At 37.6% G+C, this 25,057-nt stretch overlaps 1 long non-coding RNA gene across 1 annotated transcript in view; it reads left to right on the top strand.

Moving 5' to 3' along the window:
- The window catches only part of LOC144456682 (uncharacterized), a 29,597-nt gene extending 5,138 nt beyond the window's left edge, over positions 1-24,459 (top strand). The window contains exons 2-3 of the long non-coding RNA XR_013485701.1: positions 17,981-18,028; positions 24,191-24,459. This is a non-coding gene — a long non-coding RNA (uncharacterized LOC144456682). The remainder of the gene's footprint in view (positions 1-17,980; positions 18,029-24,190) is intronic.
- Positions 24,460-25,057: the final 598 nt, after the last annotated feature.

The following is a 25,057-nucleotide window of genomic DNA, read 5'->3' as shown; positions in this document are numbered from 1 at the left end:
TGTGGCAGGTGGTAATTTTTAATCCTCTGAGACCCAGGAGAACTGATTGTAAGTAGTCAGGAACAGGTGACAGTACAGCCTGGGGATATCCATCAGGAGGCAGGAGCTGGCAATTTGAGGTGAATCTAATCTTGGAATTACCTCTAGCATGCTGGAGAAGACCTTGGGATAAAGACAGTGACTATATGCAAGCAAGCTGAATCCTAAGATGAAAAAGGCAGAGGCCATAGGTAGGTGACTGGATTTAGGGCTGATGCATTCGTTTCCTGGGAAATATCTGTATCTAAGAGACTGCAGGTAGGTGGTTTGTAACCTGGGTGACAGTGCTCTCTGGAAATTCCCAGGGATAAAGTCAGAAGTTAGAGATAGGTGGGCTGGATACATGATGACAAAGCTTGTTGACTTGATATGCTAACACACATCCTGTGTGACTTGGACATATCTCTGCCTTTCTGTGACTCAGGTTTCTCACTTAAAAAATGAGAGTTGGACTAGGTGATCTCTGAAGTTCCTTCTAGCTATAAGTCAGCTATCCTATGAGTAATCCATCATTTCTATCATCATTCTACTTCCCCACCCATCAAAATTCATCTTTACTTGAAATCACACTACCTCTGAAACCTTGGGAGACATCATGATGTGATGTATAGTGCACCCAACTTCAAGTCAAGAAGACATTGATTTGTTTCCAGCCCCAGTTACTTACTAGTTGTGTTACCCTGAGTAAGTCATTTGACCCCTCTCAGCCTCAATTTCCTCTTCTGAAACAAAGAGATAATAATAACACTTGCCTTACAGGGTTATTGTGATGGTGAAATGAAATAATATGTATGTTGGTGAGGGAGGAGAATACAAATTTGTTAAGTATCATGCTAGGTCTATGATAAGTATTTCACAAATATTATCTCATTTCATCCTCACAACAACTCTGTAGGGTATATGCTATTATCCTCACTTTACAATTGAGGAAACTGAGAAAGATTAAGATTGAGTGACTCTCCTAGGGTCACACAGCTACATCTATCACTCTATCCACTGTACTACATAGCTGCCTCTATATTTGTCAGCTAGTCAGTCAATAAACATTTATTAAGTGCACAATTTGTGTTAGGCAATGTGCTAAGTTCTGGGGATACAAAAAAGGGTAAACAATAGTCCACATTCTCAAGAAGCTCATAATAAAATTGGGAAGACAACAAAATGATATGTAAAACAAGCTATATATGGGGAAAATAGGCCATAATTAAGAGACGGAAAGCACTATAATTAAGGGGGTTTGGGAATAGTGTAGAAGATAGTATTTTAGTTGAGACTTGAAGGAAGCTAATAGGTGGAAATGAAGAAGGAGGGAATTCCAGTCATGGGGGACAGGCAAAGCAAATGCCTAGAACTGAAAAATGGAGTGTTATTTGAGGGAAAAATAAACAATAAAAAAGCCAACATCCCTTAATCAAAGAGTGATAGGGAGTAAGGTGTAAGGAGACAGGAAAGGTATGTTTGTGTGTATGGGGGGGGTTGCTATGTTATGAAATGCTTTGAAAATCAACCAGAGGATTTTGTATTTGATCTTAGAGGAAATAATGAGCCACTGGAGTTTATTCAATAGAAGGGTGAAATGAGCAGAACATATGCTTTAGGGAAAAAAAAACATTTTGGTGGCTGAATGGAGGATGTATTGGAATAAGGAGAGACTTGAGGCAAGCCGACTCATCAACAGGTTATTGAAATAAAATTCTGCATGAGGTGATGAAGGCCTTCACCAGAATGGTAGTAGTATCAGGGGAGAAAAGGAGGCATGTTTAAGAGATGAGCAAAGATGAAATCAATAGACCTTGGCAGCACATTGGATGAGGGTTGGGAGGTGAGAGACAGTAGGGAGTCCAGGAGGACACCTAGATTGCAAGCTTGAGAGACAGGGAGGATGGTATTGCCCTTGACAGTAATATGGAAGTTAGCTTAAAATGATATATAAATATCAGTTATTTTAACTCTGAAAATTTTGTTCTGAGCCTAATTTCTTATTTTTCCTCTTCTCACACCCACTTATTCCTCCCAAATATCCTTTAATTATTTGTTTCAATTCATGGAGTCCATAAATTTGGATGGGAAAAATAATCTCATATTTTCATTTTAATATAATTCATTTCCTTCATAATCATTCATATTTTATTTTATGCATTTAAAATATTATTATGCAAAGGGCACATAGACTTCAGGAGACTGCCAAAGGGATGCATGACACAGAACTAAGGATCTTTCCATTAGTTGGACCTGGAGCTGGTTAAGCAATAAAGTCCTAAGAATGGTGGCAGTTACCAAACTGATGTCAAAATGACAAAAGGAGCTTCCTGTGGTTTTGTCCTTTAACCTCTTCTGTTAAATATTTCCATCCATGACCTGGATGAAGACATTACTAATATGCTTATTAAATTTGTGGTAAAATGAAGCTTCTGGGTTACATATAATTTCCCATGACACAGTTCAGTTTCAAAACGATCTCAACACAATTATGGGTAAAATTGAATAAGATGAAATTTAATGCGGTCAAAAAGCTGGGTGATATTGTGGAAAGATCATTGAATTTATAGTCAGAAGCCTGACTTTGGATCATTCCACTGACTATATATAGACTATTTCTACTGACTAAGTGGCTCTTCTACTTAGTACAAGTGATATCTTGGGTAATTTAATGTACTGCCATTACCTCATCTGTAAAATGTAGAGGTTGAACCCAATGCCTCTCATGTCTCTTCTAGTCCTTAAGCTAGGATCCTCTGATCCTAAATTGTAAAAATTCCTAAAATTTGGTTTTAAAAAATCAACCATTCAACTAAGAGATGAAAGAGATATGACTATAAAAAAGTTTATGAGAAAAATACCTGGAACCTTCAGCTCAATAAGAGCCAGCTGTTTGTGGAAAAAGGCAAAAAATATACTAAATGAAATTGAATTAATCTAAACATAGCATTAGGAATTATGAAGATGACGATCCTGCTATGCATTGCCTTGATTCAGGTCACATTTGAATATTGTGTTCAATTCTATGTACAATACTTCAGTTCAGATACTTAGGAGTTGAAGTGTATCCAGAGAAGAATGATTGCAATAAAGAAAAGGCTGGAAGCCATGTACTACTAGAATCAACTGAAGAAGTGGGAGAAACTCCACTACAATAGAGAAGGATTTTTGGGAAATGAGACAGCTCTGTTCTAGTATTTGAAGGACTGTCATGTGGATGAGTTATTAGAGCTGCTCTGCTTGACCCTGGAGGGAACAATGAGTAGAGCTGTAGAAAGGCCAATTTGGGCTTTAATAGATGAAACACTTGCTAACAATTAGAGCTGTCCAAATTTAGAAAGATTGTCTCAGGAAGCAATAGGTTTCTCTTTACTTGATATATTTTAAATAATGGTTTGATATTATAGAATACACATGATCTGGATGAAATGAACAGTTCAGGTTTGACCTCATATAGAACTACCTTTAGCAAAGCAACCATTTACTTTACCCTTGACAGTCTTGATCTTATTCTCTCAAGTGACTTATATTCTCTCAAGCCCACAACTACACCCTCTTCCCCTTCGCTATTATTAGATGCCACTTCCTGCTCTCTTGAGAAGAAAGAGACCATCTGATAAGAGCCCTTCTGCTCCACTCCTCCAATCCAATAAACCTTTTAAAGCCCTCTTGCTATGTTCCCTTCTTTTGATCCCATATAATTTGGACATCCCTCCAAAAGCAAGCCATCCTTCTGTATTCATGATCTCATCTTCTATTACTTCCTCCATGACCTTAATCCATAAATGAATGCATCTTTAACTTTTTCCTTTTTGCTAGATTCCTTCTCTCAATGTACAAATGTGCAGAGGTCTCACGGTACAAATGGAAATTTTCCACTGACCTTCAAATGCTCTTTCTGTCTCTCTACCTCTCTCTGTCTCTTTCTATTCTTCTTCTTGTTCTTGTTTTGTTCTTCTTCACTGTTAATTAACTAGAATGAGTATTTTATGCTCACTGTTCCACTTCCTTACCACTCACTATTTAACCCCTTGTAATCTGCATTCCTTCACCAGCAATTTGCAGAAAAATATTCAATCCAAGGATAATAATGATGTCCTTATCTCCAGATCCAGGAATCTTTGTTTTAGATACCTCTTGGACTTTCTGTAGTGAATTTTAAATTGTTGTTGACACCTTTAACAGCAGAACTACAATTCAAAAACAATACAGTAAGAATCTCTGTAGACAGAAGTACCAGGTAAGCCACAGGTAATGGTCTACTTTGTTCAACCCAAGTTTGATGAAACAAAATTCCAATTCGTTGATAGAAGTTCAATGGTTACTAAGGAATTAGTTGGAATGAGACCATAGAAAGTCATCAGATACTAGTGGTAGAAGGGACAATAGATATCCTTTCATTCAGCTTCCAATTTACAGATGATAAAACTGAGACATAGATGTGAAATGACCTTTTGAATTTTATCCTGTTAGTGTAAGAGTTCTTTTCAGAACTTAGGTCTCCTGATTATTAACATTATGTAATTTATAGTAACCCCATACTATGCTGCCTTGATAGATTATCCTCTATTAGTGTGTCTCCTGTATAAGACCACTCAACAAATACTGACAGTTGCTTCTAATCTCATCCTAACTGCCTCATAGTGACTTTCTGAGGAAATTGTCACCTAAAAAAGAGAGACAGAGAAAGGAGAAACCCTTTTTATTCCTCTTATCATAGCAAGGGTTACCATATAAGTAAATGGAAAAAGGATTCCAACAGGAATAAGGCACCTTCCGGTATCCATACCCAGATAGGGGAATGGGTTTTTGACTCATCTGGAATCCAAGGGAATTGGGGCAGGAGGAGTTACAATTAAAAAAAAAAAACCAACCTATGAAGGACATTACTATATTATATACTCAGATATTACATGAAGGAAGGAAGATGGATATTGATTTAGTATGTAAAATTGAACACAAACAAGAGGATGAGTGATAGAGAGAGATGATAGGGTCGTGGCATATTCTACAGAAAGGGTGTGAAGTAGAACTTGTGATCACAGTGAACAAAACCTTTGAGGAAGGTAGTTATACAGTGACTATGGGTTTAGAACTTTCTAGAATTTCAATCTTAGAGAACAGAAAGGAAGTCTCAAATACAGAGAAGGGAAGATAGAGGTATATTTATAGTTAAGAAACAGATATCTCCACCTGACTTCTGGGTAAAAGGATCAATTCTCAGCAGGAACATGAATTTTGTCTTCAAAACTTCTCTAATCTTTTGTATCTCTTGGACATCTTTGGCTTCCTCTCAATTTCTACATCCAAGCCACTGATAATGCCCTGATGCTGCCCCTAGTTTCTCAGTATTTCCTATTCTAGAAGCCTATTCAGGGGGATCCATGGAAGCCTGTTCTAGGGGAATCAATGAAAGATTCCTGGAAAAGGTGTCATTTGAGGGTAGCATTAGAGCAAAAGTTCTTAAGGTTTTCTGTGCGATAGACTTCTTTGACAATCTGCTGAAACTAATAGTTACCCTTTTAGAATAGTGTTTTTAAAAGCATAAAATAAAATAAATTGAATTACCAAGGAAATTAATTAAATTGAAATAAAGATGTAATTTTTTTTTCTAATTATATGGACCCACGTTATGGACCCCTGCTTCAGAGGGTAAGTGGAAATTCAAAAGGAAAAGGGGAGAAGAGAGGATGCTGCAGTAAATAGGTGGCAAGGAAATAGCGCAATGAGCAGAGCTCTGAGCCAGGAAGAACTCAGTTCAAAACTGACTTTAGACACTAGCTGTACGAGCCTAGGAGAGATAATTAACCTCTGCCTGCCTCAGTTTCCTCATCTTTAAAATAAGGTGGTGTTATTATCCCATTTTAAAGATGAGGAAACTAAGGCAGGCAGAAGTTAATCCTATCTCCTATGGTTGATATAAAGATCAAATAAGATACTTGTAAAGTGCTTGCAAATCTCAAAACACAGCTATCATCTTCATCCTCATCCTCATCATTAATTAAGGACAACCTGGACAAAGGCACAGGGATGGCACATTGTTGCATTCAGGAAAATGAGGACAGGCTAAATAGAAGTATTTGTGTGGGCACTAGAAAAGTTGATTTTCCTTCACAAAATCTTTCCTGACCTACCCTGTTGCAATCATTTTCCTTTTCACCTCACGATACTCTTGGATTTGTAAATCTAAGACACTTATCACATAATTATGTTTATGAACGCTATTTCTGTTTATCGATTTTTTTCTTAATTAGAGTGGGGGTGAGGTGGGAGGGCATTCTAGAATAGTTGACCAAAAGTTCTGATGTGGGAATTAGTCAACCAACCCTAGGAGTTAGGTGCTATTATTACCGCATTTTAAAGATGAAGAAACTGAGGCAGATGGAGATTAATTGTCTTCCCCAGGATCATGCAGGTAGGGTCTGAAGCCAGTTTTGAACTGAGGCCTTCCTGACTCCAGGTCCAGACCTCTATACACTAGATCACCTACTTGCTTCCTATTTGCTGGAACATCCTTTCTTCTATCCTTAATAGCATTTGTTAAGTGTCTGTTATTGCCAGGCTTTGTTGCCAAACACTGGGGTTTAAGATGAAGATGAAACAGTTGCTGCCCTCAAGGAACTTACATTAGGATGTAAGTCATATTACATTTTAATGGGATGAGCAGGGTAGGTTCTGGAAATGCTGAGTGATTTAGTTTGGCTATAGTTTCTAGTATGTGAAGGGAAGTAGTGCACCTAATTTCTAATTCTGGTAGCCTGAACAGTGACTCTGTCATGGAGAAAACAGATGGCCTAGATGTAGACTTCCATGGCAGTTAGCCAATAGTGGCTATGATAAGAATCAGGAAGGAGGCTTTGATGGTGGGGCCAGGGCCCTGTGTCAGTGACAATCATTATGAGTGCTACACATTGCAAAGGTTGCCAATCCCTCCCCCAATAAACCTTGATCTAGTAAAGAAAGCAGTATCTAGAAGCCCTCTAGGCTCAGCATGCAGCTATGAGGAAGGATAAAGACAAATTTATTTTAATGTGGAGTACAGATGGAAGAATCACTTTTTTTTCCCGCAAGAAAGCCATCTTTCCTGCCTTTGTTGAATAAAGCAACAGGACTAGTCATACTCTGTATTCAGCTTGGCTCTGTTCCATTCACAATTACCTTGAGCTGAAGGTCTGTGATGTGCTGAGCTGTGGTGGTGCAGTAATGAGAGGCATGAGGACTACAACAAGGAGAATCCCCAAACACATTATTATAATGCCCCTTTGTTTTTGAGGTCAAAGTGATCTGCATAATGCAAGAATCACCTGAATTCAAGTAGAGGAGAAATGCTACTGTGGGAAACCAGCACAAAAAGAGAAATCGTCTGGGTGTAAGGAAGCAGTTTCCAGAGGAAGCTTTCAACTGCTTATTTGAGGAGCATATTACTTATTTATCCTGAGGTAGTAATGGCAGAGATTCTTTGATGGGTATTCGTGATTGCTGAGCTCAGGGACTAGTTGGTAAACATAGGATGATAGGGAAGGGAGAGGTACTGGGGATGTAGCCTATGAGCCTATCCTGTTTCTTCATTCTTTTTGGGAATAGGGACACAGACACAGACAGACAGACAGACAGACACACACACACACACACACACACACACACATACACTTCTCCCCTCCCTCACTCCAGTTTTGGCAATAACTGATGATCAGCAGTGATAAGGATAACTGGCACGGAAGAAGATGGGAGCAGCTGTGAGCAAGGACACTTTTTGTGGGTTTGAGGCAGTTAGGTGTTGTGATGGATGGAGGACTGGGTTTAGAGTCAGAAAGAACGAGTTCAAACCCTCTTACTAGACGTATGAACCTGGGCAAATCTTGTAATCTCTCTCCACCTCAGTTTCCTCATCTGTCAAATGAGGGGGCTTCTTATGTCCCTTATTACTATAAATCTATGATTCTATGGTGTTTGGGGGCACTCTTTGTCTCAGCATGCAGTATGAGTCCCCTACAAACACAGGAAGTACTATGTCTCTATCTCTGTCTCTGTCTCTCACTTTATTTTTCTCTCTACTTCTCTCTTTAACATTTTCTGAAACTTTTTGGTCTCCACTGTGCTCAACCCTGATCCCCTGCTGTGATGCTTTATTGATGTCTAGTCAGTGCCTCATGCTCCCTATCTACCCATATCAATATGGTATTGATGTCTGTTTTGCAAATAGCACCTGATGCACAGTGGTATAAGTCCTAGATTTGGAGTCAGAGAACTTGGGTTTAGATAATAGGTCTTTTATTATTTAGCTCACAACCTTGGGCAATTCATTTAACTTCCTAGGCTTTGTTGTATATTCATCTGCAAAACGAAAGGTTTAGACTAGATTGTCTCTGAGGTTCTTTCTGGCTCTGAACCTGTGATCTGATGATTGTTCTTTGGGTAAGAATCCAAGATTGAACTTGGGTAAAGGGAATTATGTTCTGTGCTAGGGATACAAAGAGATTTAAACCCTGATCCCTGACCTTGTGAGGCTTATAGTCTAGTTGAGGAGAGAGAAAGAATATGAGTTGAGGAGAGAGAAAGAACATGTAGATAACATAGTAAATAACAACACAGAAAAGATAATAATGATCCAAATGAAGGGTATAAGCAATAAATGCCACAGAAAGTAGGAAGAGGAAGAGCAAATAGCATGCCAGACAGGAGGTAGATTTGGGTGTAGGATTAGGAGTATATTGGTGGGCCCACACAGCCATTGTATTGTGTCAATTTATGTTGCTGACAGGGGGAAAAGCACTGATTCTAGAGTCAGATGTTCTAGGGCCAATTTCAAATCTTGCCTCTACCATGAAGTACCTGAGTGGCTTTGGACAAATCATTTCATCCCCCTGAAACACAAGTTTCTCACTTAGAAAATTAGTGGGATGGATGAGATGGCCTATGAGATCTCTTGGTTTTGACTCCCATGATTTACAGAGGAGTAGTGTAGTGAGCTAAACTTCAAAGGTAGGGTTAGATTTAGATCAACATAGGAGTGGGAGAGCATTCTACACAGGAGGAAGAGAGTGAATGATGGTTCCAGGTAGGAATGGACAGCATAGTATAACTGAAGAACAGTGAATAAACTTAGTTTGGCTAGGACAGATTTGCATAGGAATAACTGTCTACTCTACCTATGTATTATCCACCTCTGCAGGCTCCTGTATGTTCCAATAGATTCTTAGGAGGATTTGGATTTCATTCCTAGTTTTCTGTTTTAACATGGAACATCCATCTGAGTTTGAATTTCCTAACCATAAATATAAGTAACATTTATTTACTCTATAACAGAGGACAGGCTGGGAATGAAAGAATCATTTATGTAAAGGACTTTATGTTAAGAAAGACAACATTGAATATATCAGAACACTGATCAATGCAGTGATGAATTATGACTTCAGGAGGGTGATAATGAAGGCTGTCTCTCTTCTCAGTAGAGATCTGGTAGACAAAGGGTACAAAATGATGACTATGTTGTCAGGAATAATGAATGTGTTGATTTGTATTGCTTAACTGTACTTTACTACAAGAGAAACTTCATTGTAGGTAGAAAAGTGGTCATTGGTAAGTGAAAGGTTTTATACATATATATATATATATATGTGTGTATATATATATATGCATATGTATATGTATACACACACACATATATGTATTATGCACTTATCAGTAGAAATTTAATTTAAAAAACCCCTTGATTTATGGGATAGCCTATGAAGATGTGGTAGCTCTCTTTAAGCAAGGATAAAACCTCTCTAGAGGGAAGGACTGTAATGCCACAAAGTTGTAGAGTCTATTGTGTCTTCAAACAGAGGTTTTAGCCAGAAATTTAAGGACAGTTATACATATGTCCTAGGAGCACAGCACAAAACAATCTACCATTGGTACATGCTGACAATGGTATGCACTTTTTATAATTTTTTTTGGTATGAGCAATAAACTTTTTTCTGTTAATTTGTATGTAAAAATGTATCAATTAAAATGTCTAGCATGCTTTTAGATGTCATAATCATATTAGCACTTTGTGAAAGAAAAAAAGGGTTAAGCTCAAACAAGCCTTAATGTTGTGCCAACTAATGAACCAATCAGTATTGTATAATGGATCTGTACCCCTTATGATGCACTTGGCTCTCTGTTTTTCAGGTCAACTTTGTCTAACTGAAGTAATATTTTTAAAAAGCTGAAAATTGGCGTGGAGCCAGAAATGAAGAAGACATAGCTAGTGATCTAACATAAACTTTGAAGAATAGGTGGTTTGAGGGAAAGAGGGTTATAAGGGTGTCTGGTGAAGTCTCTCTCCACCAGAAATGAACAGACTATGGGGAGTGAGAACAGTCTTGTACAGTCCAGCAGTAAGCCAGTTATACCAAGGGGCATTCAGAATGCCAGTCTTTCAGTCCCAAACAATAATAGAGTGGTAACAAAGAAAAGTAACTTGAAGGGTAATCAAAGACCTGGGTTTAAAGTCTGTCCTCATTTTCCCCTAACCCTGATCATAAAAAATTTCTTGTTGAATAGACTTCAAGTCCAAAAGTATGGAAGGCAGAAAGGATAATTCTAGGCTTAGTGTTACTTGATAGCATCGGTATGGAGATATTATTTGTTAGCTCATACCAGGAGACTGGCTGATAGGGATATTTGAGTGTAAGCACCTGACCTGTAACTGTTTTTTCAAGAACTTTGTTCATGTGGTTAGGAAACATTGAAATGCACCACAAAGAGATTCAGGTAGAATTTTTTCTTGTTGAAAGGGAAATTAGCCATAGTGGACTAACTGGACAAATCCACATTAATCACATTTCCTAAACTATTGATACAAGCACTTCCAACCTAAAAGGACAGAGGTAGGAGTGAGCAGGGACTAGCCTTCTGAAAAGCATTGATAGACTGCTATTTTTCCCAAGTACCCTCTGGTATTAGCTAGAACATTTAACTTCCTGAAGGAACATTGGGTGGCAACTGACTGGTCTATTTTTTGCTGAACTAGATGAGGGTAGTGGCCAGTAGCACAACATGGTGATTTAAACTGAACTCTGTTAGGCCCTATGAAGGGTACAGAAGTGCCAGACAGGCGCCTACCCTTAAGGAGCTTGTATTATACTATGTACCTATGGGTAGATTTTATGATTTTATGATTAAAGAACTACAGCATACATTTCATTATATGGCACTTCTTATAAGTATGAATAAGAAGATAATCAGAGGTTATCAGAGAAGTCTTCATGCAGGTGTGGACATTAATCTGAACTTCCAGAAGAGATAGGTAAGAAGAAGATTATGTACACACCAGGCAGGGGACTGAGGTGGCATGAGCACAGAAGTAGGAGTACTTTTGTTTAAGGGTATAGAAGAATAACCTAACTTGAATGTTCAGTAGTATAGGAACTGTGTGTGTAGGAACAAGAGGGAAAAAGAAACAGGCTGATGATGTAATTGGGGGATTCCTGTTATGATCAGCACTTCTTCTTGGACAAAGAAACCAGATAGACTCATGGAGATAGGGTAGCTGATCAGGGTAAGTTCTAGCTTTAGGCGACTAACAACAACACAAACAGATGGGCAGCTGGATTCAGGAACATTAGGTAGCAAGCAGTACGAATGAAGTCACTGAAACTTGAGTTCCATGATCAAGATTCTAGTCTCTGGAAGTTACTGAGAGGATCAAGCAATTCATCCATCAACAAGCATTTAAACAGCTTCTATGTGCCAGGCACAGGCAGTCGAGGGTGAAAAGAATCAGCAAACACTTTGAGAAGAAGGTAGTGCTTGAACTGCATCTTGAAAGAAAAGTAGGCCTCTAGGAAGTCAATATGAAGAGCAAATATATTCCAGGCATGGAGTGCAGTTGATGTAAAGACAGTGGAATAGGACATGGAGTATGTTCAGTTAGGAACACAGAAGGACTGCTTGGTGAGAAAGAGTTTAAGGAGGGAGTAATGCCCAAGGAGGCCCAAAAATATAAGAGTTTTTAAAAGTAAACAGGGTATTTTGTATTTGGTACTAGAGATAATGGGGAGTGACTGGAGTTGATTGAGTTGGGGAGTGACATGGTCAGATTTTCATCTAAAGAAAACCATATTGGCAGCAATGTGGAGGATAGAAAAAAGTGTGAGAGACTTGAGTCAGGAAAACTAATTAAGAGACTAGTATAGCACTGTAGGCAAGTAGTGATGAAAAATGAACAAGATTGGTTACCATGTGAGTAAAGAAAAGTCATATGGGAGAAATATGGAGGCAGAATTGTTTATCACTCTCAGAAGAGCTACTGAACAAAGTATGGAAGAAAGATGGGAACATGGGCACAGGGATAGGGTAAGATAGGAAATCAGTTACCAGGTTTGGGGCCTTATATGAGAACAGAGAAAGCAACTTGGTCATCTTGTCTCTTAGCTGGTGAGCCAATGTCCTAGAGTTCCTTACATTATCCCTGCTTAGACACAAGATTGGACCAGGTGGGTGGGGGATAAAGCAAAGATAAGTTGCAGACCATCATTAAATTGGCACACATGTGAAAATTTTCAGAGGACTTAGAGGGACAAAAGTCAAGGACACCACAACAGTAACCTAAGAGAAGGAAAAAGAGAATACAGAAATATAAAATGATGGAATCTGTGAGGAATGCAAGCAATTTCCATAGCAGATGAAACAAAGGGACCAGGTGTATTTTGGGGAATTTTCACCTTCCTAGAAAGGTAGCATGGTATGGTATAGGAGTGGGAACCTGCAGCCTCGAGGCCATCAGGGCCCTCTAGGTCTTCAAGTGTGTCCCTTTGACTGAATCTAAACTTCACAGAACAAATCCTCTTAATAAAAGGATTTAGTCTATAAAACTTAGATTCAGTCAAAAGGCCATACCCAAGGACTAGAAGGCCACGGGTGGCCTCAAGGCCTCAGGTTCCCCACCCCTGGCATAGTAGATATCTTTCCTCAAACTCAGAAAGACATGGATTTAAATCTTGTCTCTGAAAAATACTGGCTTTTTTGTCTAGGCCTCTTTTGTCCTAACAGGTCTCTAAAGACTGTAAGTTGAAGAGATGCTAACCTGAACTGGTAGAAGGAATTTCTTTACCTGGGAATTCCCAGTACCAAATGCAATCACAAGTCCAGTCCTTATCCCTCCTCAGCCTCCTAACTCATTGTCTCCACCCAGAGAGGGGCAGGAGCTGGAATAGGAGTAGGGAGCAGGTAAGGAGGGAGTTATCAACTGTCCAAGGCCAGATATTGTCTTTTAGGTTATACTCTTGGTTACCAGTCCTTTTATTCTTCTTTAAGAAAAATTGTGGTATGTTTATTCTTTCAGGGAATACATGCCTGGACCTAGAATATTGCCACTAAAAAGCAGTAGGGACAAACGGCTACATTTAAAATACCTCTGACAAACAGCTGTAGTATTATTAGGTCATTAGATAGCAGTTTGCCCTGATGACGTAGGTTCCCCCACCTGTCCCTTCTAAGGTATACCTTTTCTCTTAAATGACTTAGAAAAATCATTTCTCTGGGTATTGGATGGCTGCAAACTTTGGGGATTTAATAGAAGAAAACAGAATAAACTTACCAGGACTAAAATTATCTTTTTCTTCATTTTCCCCTCGAGTCTCTCAAGAAATGTTAATGGCCTTATTTAGTGCATTGAAATGAATGTGTGATAAAGTCCAACACATGCAGCAAACATCCCCTAGCATCAGGCCCAAGTACAGAAGGACAGAGAGCTAAAAAGAGATTAAAGGGAGACTGCTATATTGATTGAGACAGCAACAGCAACACAAAGCCTTCCTGTCCTTCTGAACAAACAAATAGGGAATCTGATTCCGAATGGCCAAGGATTAGAGTAAAGAAGGCAACAAGGTGCTTTCACTAGAACTATTACTTATTAAATTCCTCCAGCTTTCAGAGAAAGCCTGTACTCCACAGGGCTGACATTTTCCATGCTTGCATTTTTCTTTAGGTTCAAGTCAAAAGGATTGAATAAAAACCTAATTATTCAGGCTGGGAAGATATTTTTGGCTACCTCCTGTATTAACCTGCTCCTTTTCCTCTGTTCTAATCACCTCAAAATTCAAAGGAGGAATAGAGGAGAACTAGGATGGAGCAAAGAACAGTCAAGCTAATTTCATTATTTTGGCCCTAAATATTTTTCTCCCTTCTCTGTCTTCATGGATAGTGATGAGGGAAGTTCTAATAAAGATTCAGTGAAAGCAAATCAAAAGGATCTAGTCTGTGATTTTGACCAGGAGTGAAGCACAGAAGATCCTGAATATACTACATGAAGAAAGCCTTTTTCTGAATGAAATGTGGTTAAATGATATGTTGAAATGACCCCTAATTCCACTCTCTCCAAATTGATAGGATCTTGTAGATATTGAAATCTACTGCTGACCTACATTTGTGTATATTCATCTCATCCAGAAAGCACCCAGAATTAATCACAGCTCAACATTTAGGCACTTATAGAGGTGGAAAATAACCTCAAGATTTGTTTGCCATATCAACACAATGACCCAAACCTGAGCCATCATGGAATCACTGGACCTTTGTATGGTAGAGGGAAATAAATTTCTCTCTCTCTCTCTCTCTCTCTCTCTCTCTCTCTCTCTCCTCTCTCTCTCTCTCTCTCTTCCTCCCATTGTGTGTGTGTCTGTGTGTTTGTGTGTATTGGGAGGGACAATATAGACAATAGAGCAATAAACATTAGACTAGAGGAGAACAATGTGTGAGAGAAGTTTGAATATAGGATGGTGAGAAAAAGATATGATAGAATTTGTTCTTTTTTTTCTTTCTTCATTTTGTGAGGCAATTGGGGTTAAGTGACTTGCCCAGGGTCATGTACCTAGTAATTTGGGGAGTTTTCATCTTCCTAGAAAGATAGCACAGTGTAGCAGATAGCTTTCCTCAAACTCAGAAAGCAGGGGTTCCAAATCCTATCTCTTTTACAAAGCCTTAATTCAGTAGCTAAAGTTGGAGAGATAAGCAGATCAAAGAAAACACTGAGTATATGTAGTAAACCTAGAGATCACTCATAAGGAGTAAATAATTGTAACAATTGAAAACAAAGACCAAAAGATTAAAAAAATTTTCTGTAATGAAATGAAACCGGATATGAAAAACAAAACACATTTTATTGAGAAAAGAATTAGAGGACCAAATAGTTTAGAAGAGAAAGTGGTAAACTTTACCAATGAAACGGACTCCATCAAAACTGAAACAGATCAAACAAAAATTAATGACTCCATGAGACAGCAAGAATATTAGAATGAACTCAAAAGACTGAAAAAATAGCGTAAAATAAAACATAAGATAGAATTTAAACAAGTGGTTTAAAAAAAAAGGTTAAGAGGGGCAGCTAGGTGGCACAGTGGATAGAGCACCGGCCCTGGATTCAGGAGGACCTGAGTTCAAATCAGGCCTCAGACACATAATGCTCACTAGCTGTGTGACTCTGGGCAAGTCACTTAACCCCAATTGCCTCACTGGAAGAAAAAAATGGGAAAAAAAAAGGTCAAGAGAGAGAACTTTAAAACCACTAAACTCTTTGAACACCACGATAAAAAAGTCTTGTCTCTATATTTTAAGAAATCATAAAAGAAATTTCCCCACATCTATTAGAACCAGAGAGCAAAGTAAAGATAGAAAAAGAATCATCCAATTGCCTCTGAAATGAATCTCAAAGGAAAACTTCCAGGAATAGCATAGTCAAATGCAAGAGTTCTCACACTGAAGGAAAAAAAAATACTGTAACCATCCAGAAAAAAAAAAACAACTAAAAACCAACAAAAAAAATTCAATTCAATTTGATATAAGGGACTGTAGTCAGGAATACACAAGGTGTAACAATATCTACTTAATGTCAGAGGAGGTATCTCAAAAATCCATTGATATAGGCTTATAACTAAGAATAACATCATGTAATAAGTATCATCCTAAAGACGAAAAAAAATAAGCTTCTACTGAAATAAAGGACTTGGAAGAATTTCTGATAAAAAATAACGAATTTGAAATACAAGTATATGAGACAAGAAAAACCAACAAAGGTAAACTCATTTGACCAATTGGAAAGAGCTGTATGTCCATGTAGTGCTAACATTCTATTAGAAAAGGAGAAACAAAGATCCTTTTAGGACCTTAATATCTTCATAGCATACTGAAGGAGAACAATGGGAAAAATAGAAGTCCTAGATTTGTTTTGGGTTTATTCTAAGGGTTTGAAGAGGAGAGAGAGAGAAAGGAGAGTAAAAAAAATACATTAATCTAAAAAGGAGAAAGAAATGGACAGATTTTACTGTTTCTCATAATTAGAGTATGTGGAGAGAAGGACATATGAATAAGGAGGAAGAGGAAGAAAGACTGAGCCTTAGATGAATTTTGTACTCAAATGAAATGAATGAAGTAAGTTTGAGCACATACATACACAAGCGCAAAGAATTTGTTGTAAAAATACATAAACTCAACAGGGAAACAAGCAAGGATGAGGAGCCTTAAGAGTGAGAATAATATGGAGAGGGAAAAATAACTGCAACAACAAAAAAAAAGAAAAATAACAACTTAACTAGGAAAGGGGAGTAAAAAGTGGGAGGGAAGGAAAAGAACTGGAATCTAATGGAGAGATGACATATTACCTCTTTGACAGAAATGGTTGAAGAAATTGTGGTATATGAATATAATAGTATATTTTTGTGCTGTAAGGAATAGCAAAAGAGAAAATTACAACAGATTCTGAGTCTTATGGAATGTGACAGATTGAAATTAGTAGAACCAGGAGAACAAGTCAGATGAGGACGGTAAAGCTGTAAATAAAACAACTTTGAAAAACTTAAGAATTCTGATTAATTTAATGACCAGCAATGTTTCCAGAAAACCTACATTGAAGCATGGTAACCTCCTATTAACCAAGACATAAGTTGCAGAGATAACCATTATTTTTAACATGACTGGTGTGGATTTGTTTTGCTTGTTTTTTTTTTATTATCTATTACAAGGCCTTCCCCTCCATTTTTCTCAGTTTTCAAGGTGGTAAGGGGAAAAGATGTCAAAAGAAGACCATTGAAAAGAACAGAAGGAAATTCAGAAGGAAGTAAAGATCATCAAGAAAATTTTGAAATTAATATATTGTATTTATTGTATACTTTTTAGAGCAAGTAGAATGAAATAGAGATTCATACTTTAATATATAATCCCTTTTTTCTGTTGTGCTGGATGTATAGAAATACTATCTCTTTTGAGTTTAAATTCAGATTCTTCCAAAGATAAACTAGAAAGTTTTACAGAATTCTGGCCAAAAAATGATGAATAGTTGATGAACAACTAGAAAATGAAGCTGTGATCACAAAGATCCAGCTTGGGTTCATCAAGAATTGGTTGTTTCCTGGTTAGCTTCATGTCATTTTTTGACAAGGAAAGTAACTTAACTGATACATTGGGGAATGACATCAATATAATATATTCTGATTCAGGAAAGCATTTGTCAAAGTCTTTCATGTTATCCTTATAGACAAGGTGGAAAGATATACTCTACATCAGTGATTCCCAATCAATAACAATTCATGGTACCCATGCGGAGATTTTGCAAGTGGTCCAAAACTCCATATATTCATGATATTATGGTTTTTATGCTTATTAAACTCTAATACTATATTCAGTATAGTTCTGCATAATAAATAAGGAAACATACCTTCTATAGATTTAATAATCACATACATATTTGTATTGCTTCCTTTCAAACATAAATGACTACCATTGTGATTAACGAATTACAAATTCATTCAGTATTACTGAATTCATAGTAACTTTTTGTTGTGTACTTTATCAATCAAGAGATGCTCTTAATACAGTTACTATAAGAGTTACTATTGCTTGGGGCATTTACAATATTTAAAAAAAAACTATTTGCTCCTCTAATTCTTTCCTTAATAAAATTTGTTTTGTTTTTCATATCTTGTTTCATTTCTTCTAGGTATGGATTGATGTCAGCCCAAAGGAGGCTTTTAATAAAGTAATTTAGGTATATGTCTTTAATTCTTTGGGATTAACTTTTTTTTATTACTGGTTTGGATGTAAACATTGATGACATGCATATTATGTGAAATTTTGGATACCATAAAGCTAAGAGGGGTAGCTAACACATTGATCTTAGAATCAAGATCCAAAATGACCTCTATAAGCTAGAACAGTGGGCCAAATCTAATAAAATGAAATTTACCTGGCATAAATTTGAAGTATTAAACTTGAGTTCAAAAAGACAACTGCACAAACACAGTATAAAAAAATTGTGCATAGATAATTTGTGTGAAAAAGTTATGGGGGTTTTAGTGGACTGCGAGCATAATATCAGAAAAAAAGAGTTAACATAGTTTTAAGATGTATTAATGGAAGCATTGTATCCTTAATGGTTTCTGACAAAGGTTTGTATAGTCAAAGCTATGGTTTTCCAAGCAGTAATGTATGACTGTGAGAATTGGACTATAAGGAAAGCTCAATATTGCAGAAACAGTACTTTTGAATTGTAGTTCTGAAGAAAACCTCTGAGAGTCCCTTGGACAGCAAAGAGAGCAAATCATTCACTACTTAAAGAAATGATTCAGAGTACTTATTGGAAGGAAAAGAGCAAAGTAAAGCTTAAATACTTTGGCTACACAATAAGAAGACAGGACTTTTTGAGAAATAAAAAAAAACCTTGATGTTCGGAAAGATTGAAAGCAAAAGGAGAAAGTGATGGCAGAGAATGAGATAGATAAATAGCATCATGGAGACAAAGAACATGAGCTTGGACAGATTTTTAAAGAAAGTGGAGACTAAAATGGTCCATGGGGTCATGTAGAGTTGGAGCCAATTAAACAAATGAGCAACATACGTAATAAGGAAGGTAACACTCCTGTTGTGCTTTGTTTTGGTAAGGCCACTTTCATAATATTTTGCTCAATTCCAGGTTCCATGTTTTATAAAGGACAATGATGATTAAAAGCATATCCAGAGAAGGACAATCAAGATGGTAAAGTTCTAGAACACATGCTATATAAGAACCAGTGTAAGAAAGTGAGAATATTATCTTAGAACAAAGGAAAATAAAAGATTATATATCTATCATTCAGTTCTTGAGGGACTGTCATATTAAAGAGAAATTAGATCCATCGTTCCCAGCCCTATAGGGCAGAATTATGAGTAAAAAGTGGAAGTGGCAAAGAAGTGGACATAGGAGATCTTGATTCATTTAAAATTTCACTTTCCTTACAATTAGGGAGCTGTCCAACAGTGGAAGGTGCTGCCTCAGGAGATGGTAGATTCTTTTCAAAGCAGAAGCCAGGTGCCTAGCTGTTATGCATTTTACAGAATGAATCCTACTCAGGTACAGGTTCCATTAGGTGGCCTTCATGGTCCCTTCTCAATTTGAAATTGTGCGATTCTTTGATAAAGAATTTTCTGCAGAGTCTCTGAGGGTCTATGGATGGACCCTAAATGGAAATCAACCTGTAAACATTATTTTTAGAGACATTTTCAGCCACAGAATAGATTACGAAGTAAAAAGGATAAAAATGAACATAAAAGTAGCTACATTGATTTAGTTATTTACCACAGCAAAAGTTCCAAAGATTATTTCTTTTACAGAGTAGAGAATGATAACAGCAGGCAGAACAAAAGTTTGCAAAGTAGATGCTATGAGATTTATGACCCAGTTAGAGTGGTCCAAGGGCACAAAAAATAGTATAGGAATAAAGAAGAATGGAAGGGAAAAAATAAAACTTGAAGATAATAAATGCATGTCAGTTTGATGACATTAGCCTGGTGTGAAGTGCTTGCAATAAAGCCTAGGAACAGAGATGGGTAAAATGCAAAAGATAAATGTTTGATTACATCAAGAAACAGTTATGTGCTATAACCAGTGAGCCCAAAGAAAACATTCAACAGAAGGAGAGTCATCAGGGTTTGAAAAGCTACCAAGGAAAGGTAGAGAGTATGAAGCACATCCTCTAGGGAGGAATATACAAGTTGGTGGCAAAGTCAGGAATTGGACACAGGCCTTCATTCTCCCAGTCTGCTGTGCTTTGCACTTGTTTACGCTCCCTTGGCAAAGATGGAAGCTGACTGCATAACACTGTTGCACACTATACATTGGAAATAACACAATCAACAACATAAGTCACTCCTGACATGCTGCATCAAGGCTTTGCACTGATTTCTTCTAGAGTGTAGAATAGAATAATGAAATGTGTTCTCTGTAATAATAACTTGGAACAAATACAAAATATTGATGAGTAGCCAACAGCATTTTAAAGCAGTCAGTACTTGCCTCCAGTATCTTCTAAACTTCCCTTGCTGCTGCTACTACTACTACTACTACTACTACTACTACTACTACTACTACTACTACTACTAAGTGGTACTTATATACTGCTTACTATGTTCCAGGCACTGTCTTAAGTTCTTTACTATTATTATCTTATTTATTCTTAGAACAACCCTGGTAGGTAGGTGCTATTATTATCCTCATTTTAAAAATGTGGAAACTGGGGGCGGAGTCAAGACGGTGGAGGGAAAGAAGTGACTTGCTTAAGTGCTCCCCCAAACCCCTCCAAATACCTATAAAAATGGCTCTACACAAATTCTAAAGCAGCAGAACCCACAAAAAGACATAATGAAACAAATTTCCAGCCCAAGACAAACTGGATCAGAAAGTATATTATACAAGGCTGGTAGAGGAGTGCAGTTCAGCATGGGTGTGCAGGCAAGGCAAGCCTCCCAAACCTGGAGCAGGCCTCAGAGGACTGAATCACAGGCAGCTGTGATGGTTTCCAGACTTCTCAACCCATGAACCCTGAAGACAACTTAGAAGGTCAGTGGGAAAAGTCTGTTTCTGTGGTGAGAGAGAGAAGCTAAATCCCAACCTCAAGTCCCCAGTGTGGCTCCGGGGTGGCTGCTGCTTCCTGAACTTCTGGCCCACAGGCTGAGGGGGAATTGGGTGGCTGATCAGAGGGGGATTGCAGGGATCTCTCTGCTGATGCAGGATTCTGTTGCTTTGCCCTTGCTTGGATCTGGGTCACAGTTCTGGGTAGTGGTCCTGGGACAAGGAGGAGCTCTGGTGTGTTGGAGTTTGTAGTGGCGGTGCAGAGAAAATCCTCCTCACAGTTCCAAGATAGAAAAGATGCTTGTGGTTACTCATAAACCAGAGCACAGGCCAGGAAAGGAGTAAACACCTCACCCCTTATCATACCACCCTGGAAGAACTGAAAATTTAAAGGTCCCTAAAAGTATGTCTGAAAACAGCTGCATAAAACCACCGAAGCTTGGGACAGTATATTCTCCACACTGGAAGCAGACACCTACCTAAAAAAAGAGTTTGTAACACAAGTAATTGGCTGGGATCATAAGCAAACTTCACAAAAAAGAGTCAGACTATATTATCTACCTTTGGTGACAAAGAAGATAAAAACATATAACCAGAAGAAGACAACAAAGTCAAAGCTCCTACATCCAAAGCCTCCAAGAAAAATATGAATCAGTCCCAGGTATTGGAAGATCTCAAAACAGATTTTAAGAAGCAAGTAAGAAGTAGAGGAAAAACTGGGAAGAGAAATGAGAGTGATGCAAGAAAATCATGAAAAACAAGTCAACAGCTTGCTAAAAGAGAGGCAAAAAAATACTGAAGAAAATAACACCTTAAAAAAATAGCCTAACCCAAATGGCAAAAGAGATCCAAAAAGCCAATGAGAAGAAGAATGCCCAAAAAGCAAAATTGGCCAAATGGAAAAGGAAGTCCAAAAGCTTACTGAAGAAAATACTTCCTTCAAAATGAGAATAGAGCAATTGGAAGCTAGTGACTTTATGAGAAATCAAGACACTGTAAAACAAATCCAAAAGGATGAAAAATTAGAAAACAATGTGAAATATCTCATGGGAAAAACAAGTGATCTTGAAAATAGATCCAGGAGAAATAATTTAAAAATTATTGGACTATCTGAAAGCCATGATCAAAAAAAGAGCCTAGACATCATCTTTCAAGAAATTATCAAGGAAAACTGCCCTGATATTTTAGAACCAGAGGGCAAAATAGAAATTGAAAGAATCCACAGATCACCTCCTGAAAGAGATCCCCAAAGGAAAACTCCTAGGAATATTGTAGCCAAATTCCAGAGGTCCCAGGTCAAGGAGAAAATATTATAAGCAGCCAGAAAGAAACAATTCAAGTATTGGAAACACAAATCAGGATAACACAAGATTTAGCAGCTTCTACATTAAGGGCTGGAGGCATGGAATATAATATCTGGAGGGCAAAGGAGATAGGATTACAACCAAGAATCACCTACCCAGCAAAACTGAGTATAATCCTTCAGGGGAAAAAATGGTCATTCAGTGAAATAGAGGACTTTCAAGCATTCTTGATGAAAAGACCAGAGCTGAATAGAAAATTTGACTTTCAAATATAAGACTCAAGTGGACATGAAGAGGTAAAACAGGAAAGAGAAATCACAAGAGACTTATTAAGGTTGAAATGTTTACATTCCTGCATGGAAAAATCATATCTATAACTCATGAGACCTTTGTCAGTATTAGGGTATTTGGAGCGAAAAATTATATGTAGGTATAGATAGATAGATAGATAGATAGATAGATAGATAGATAGATAGCAGGCACAGGGTGAGTTGAAGATGAAGGGGTCATATCTGGAGAATAAAATTAAGTGGTGAGAGAGGATTATACAAAGAGAAGGAGAAAAGGTAGATTATCTCACAAAAACAGAAAAGAAAAGGCTCTTACAGTGGAGGAGAAATGGGGGAATGTGAGAGGGAATGAATGAATCTTATTCTCATAGAATTTGGCTTAAGGAGGGAATAATATACACACTCAATTGGGTATGGAAATCTGTCTTACCCTCCAGGAAAATGGGGGGGGAGGGGACAAGAGAGCAGGGGATGACAGAAAGGAAGGCAGATTGGGAAAGGGGGTAATCAAAAGCAAATACTTCTGAGGAGGGACAGGGTCAAAAGAAAAAAAATAGAATAAATGCGGGGAGCAGGATAGGATTAAGGGAAATAGAGTTAGTTTTTCACAACATGTCTACTATGGAAATGTTTTGCATAACTGCACATGTATAACCTATATTGAGGTGCTTACCTTTTCAATGAGGGTGGGTGGGAAAGGAGGAAGGGAGAAAATTTGGAACCCAAAGTTTTAAAAACACATATTAAAAAATTGTTTTCAACTAAGAAATAAGAATTATGGGAAATGAGGTATAGAAATCTATGCTGCCGTACGGGAAAATAGAAGGGGAAGGGGATAAGAAAAGGCAGGGGAGAGACAGAAGGGAGGGCAGACTAGGGGAAGGGGTATTCAGAATACATGCCATCTTGGGGTGCCGTAGGGGAAGATGGGGTGAAAATTTGGAACTCAAAATCTTGTGAAAGTAAATGTTGAAAACTAAAAATAAGTTCATTTATGAAAACAAAAACAAAAAACAGAAAAAATGTGGAAACTGAGGCAAACAGATGTTATGTGACTCATCCAGATTCCCACAAGTAGTAAGTGTCTAAGGCTGGATTTGAAGTTAGGTCTTCCTGACTCCAGGCCCAGGATATTATTAATTCTGCCACCTCATCCTACCTTCCTTAATGCTTGGTATTCTTAAAGTACCCCTTATTATGCAGAACCCACTATCTAGAACAAGATTCTTAACCTGCGATCTCTGTGTGCACATACATATACATATGCATGTACATATACATATACATATATATATATATATATATATACACCATAGACACAAATATATTTGATTCCCTCTGTAATCCTATTTATTTTATTTTATTAATTGAGAAATGTTATTCTGAGAAGAAGGGGTCTTTCAGCTTTTCCAGACTGCCAAAGGGATCCATGACCTGAAAAAAGGTCACTCTAGAAATATCAGTACTTCCCCCCCCCGCAAAGGGCAACAGCAAAATACTGAAAACTGACATCACATTAGATTTTATATTTGCAAAGTACTTTATGTACACTACATCATTAGACACCCTCCCATGATGATGGTGCAGTTATTATACACACATTCCAACTGATTAAATGAGTAGGAAAGAGCTCAAATTATTTGGTGAAGGTTAAAAGCTAGTAAAGCACCACAATCAAACTCCAACTTTGACTTTCTGATCTCAGATCCTGTGCTTTTTTTCCACTACAGTGTCCAGCATTGAGAAAGATGAATGGGGGAAAGATATTGAACTGGCGGATGGCAATGAAGAACAAATTACACTGTTCAGTGATCACCCGTTTGTGCTAATCATGAAGCTAACCCTACAAGTACCATCCTAAGTACAATGAGAACAACACAAGGTTTAGTGACGAACCATGGGACTTCATTCTCAGTTCTTCAACTTAACAGCTTTGTGACTTGACCATTCTGTGTATTCATAAAAATGGCATAATAATAAACTACCTACTTTATAGAGATTTCATGCTATTCGAGTGAACTAATGCATGTAAAATGTTTAGCAAAGCTTTATACTGCTATACAAATATGACCTATTGGATTTATTATTATTACCTAATGGCTTTAGCATAAATGCATGTTGTCACATAATCCCAGTTCCAGCTAATTGAAATTGTAGATAGCAAAATTGGCTTTCCTGGTGGTTCCAGAATTCCCCAGAAGCTTTGTAGATTATAAAAATGCTTTACTTCTAGACCCTTCCTTTCCTTTTGGTCAGGCCACAACTTGTCAATATACCCTTAAGAAGACAGAAAGTAGATTATGTTTAGCAAGTGAGGTGAGGGATGGAAATCAGCCTATTTTGTACTTTGGTAAGCCCTCTGGTCAAAAATTTGAAGAAGTGTATGCAACTACTGATTCAAGTTAACTTATTGGATCAATCAACAAGCATTTATTGAACCTTCGTGTATTAGGCACTGAGAATACAAAATTAAACAATCCCTGCCCTCAAGGATTTTGTATTCTATTGAGACAACAAATACATAAACAGAAACACATATGTACATGTTTACATACATATACACATGCACAAAATATAATAAAAATAGTAATAGCTAG

This window comes from Phascolarctos cinereus, unplaced genomic scaffold, assembly GCF_003287225.1.
Source record: "Phascolarctos cinereus isolate Bilbo 61053 unplaced genomic scaffold, phaCin_HiC Scaffold_4;HRSCAF=312, whole genome shotgun sequence".
Taxonomy (NCBI): Eukaryota; Metazoa; Chordata; class Mammalia; order Diprotodontia; family Phascolarctidae; genus Phascolarctos; species Phascolarctos cinereus.
Note: the sequence above shows the minus strand (reverse complement) of the source record. Positions and strands in the feature narration are given on the sequence as shown.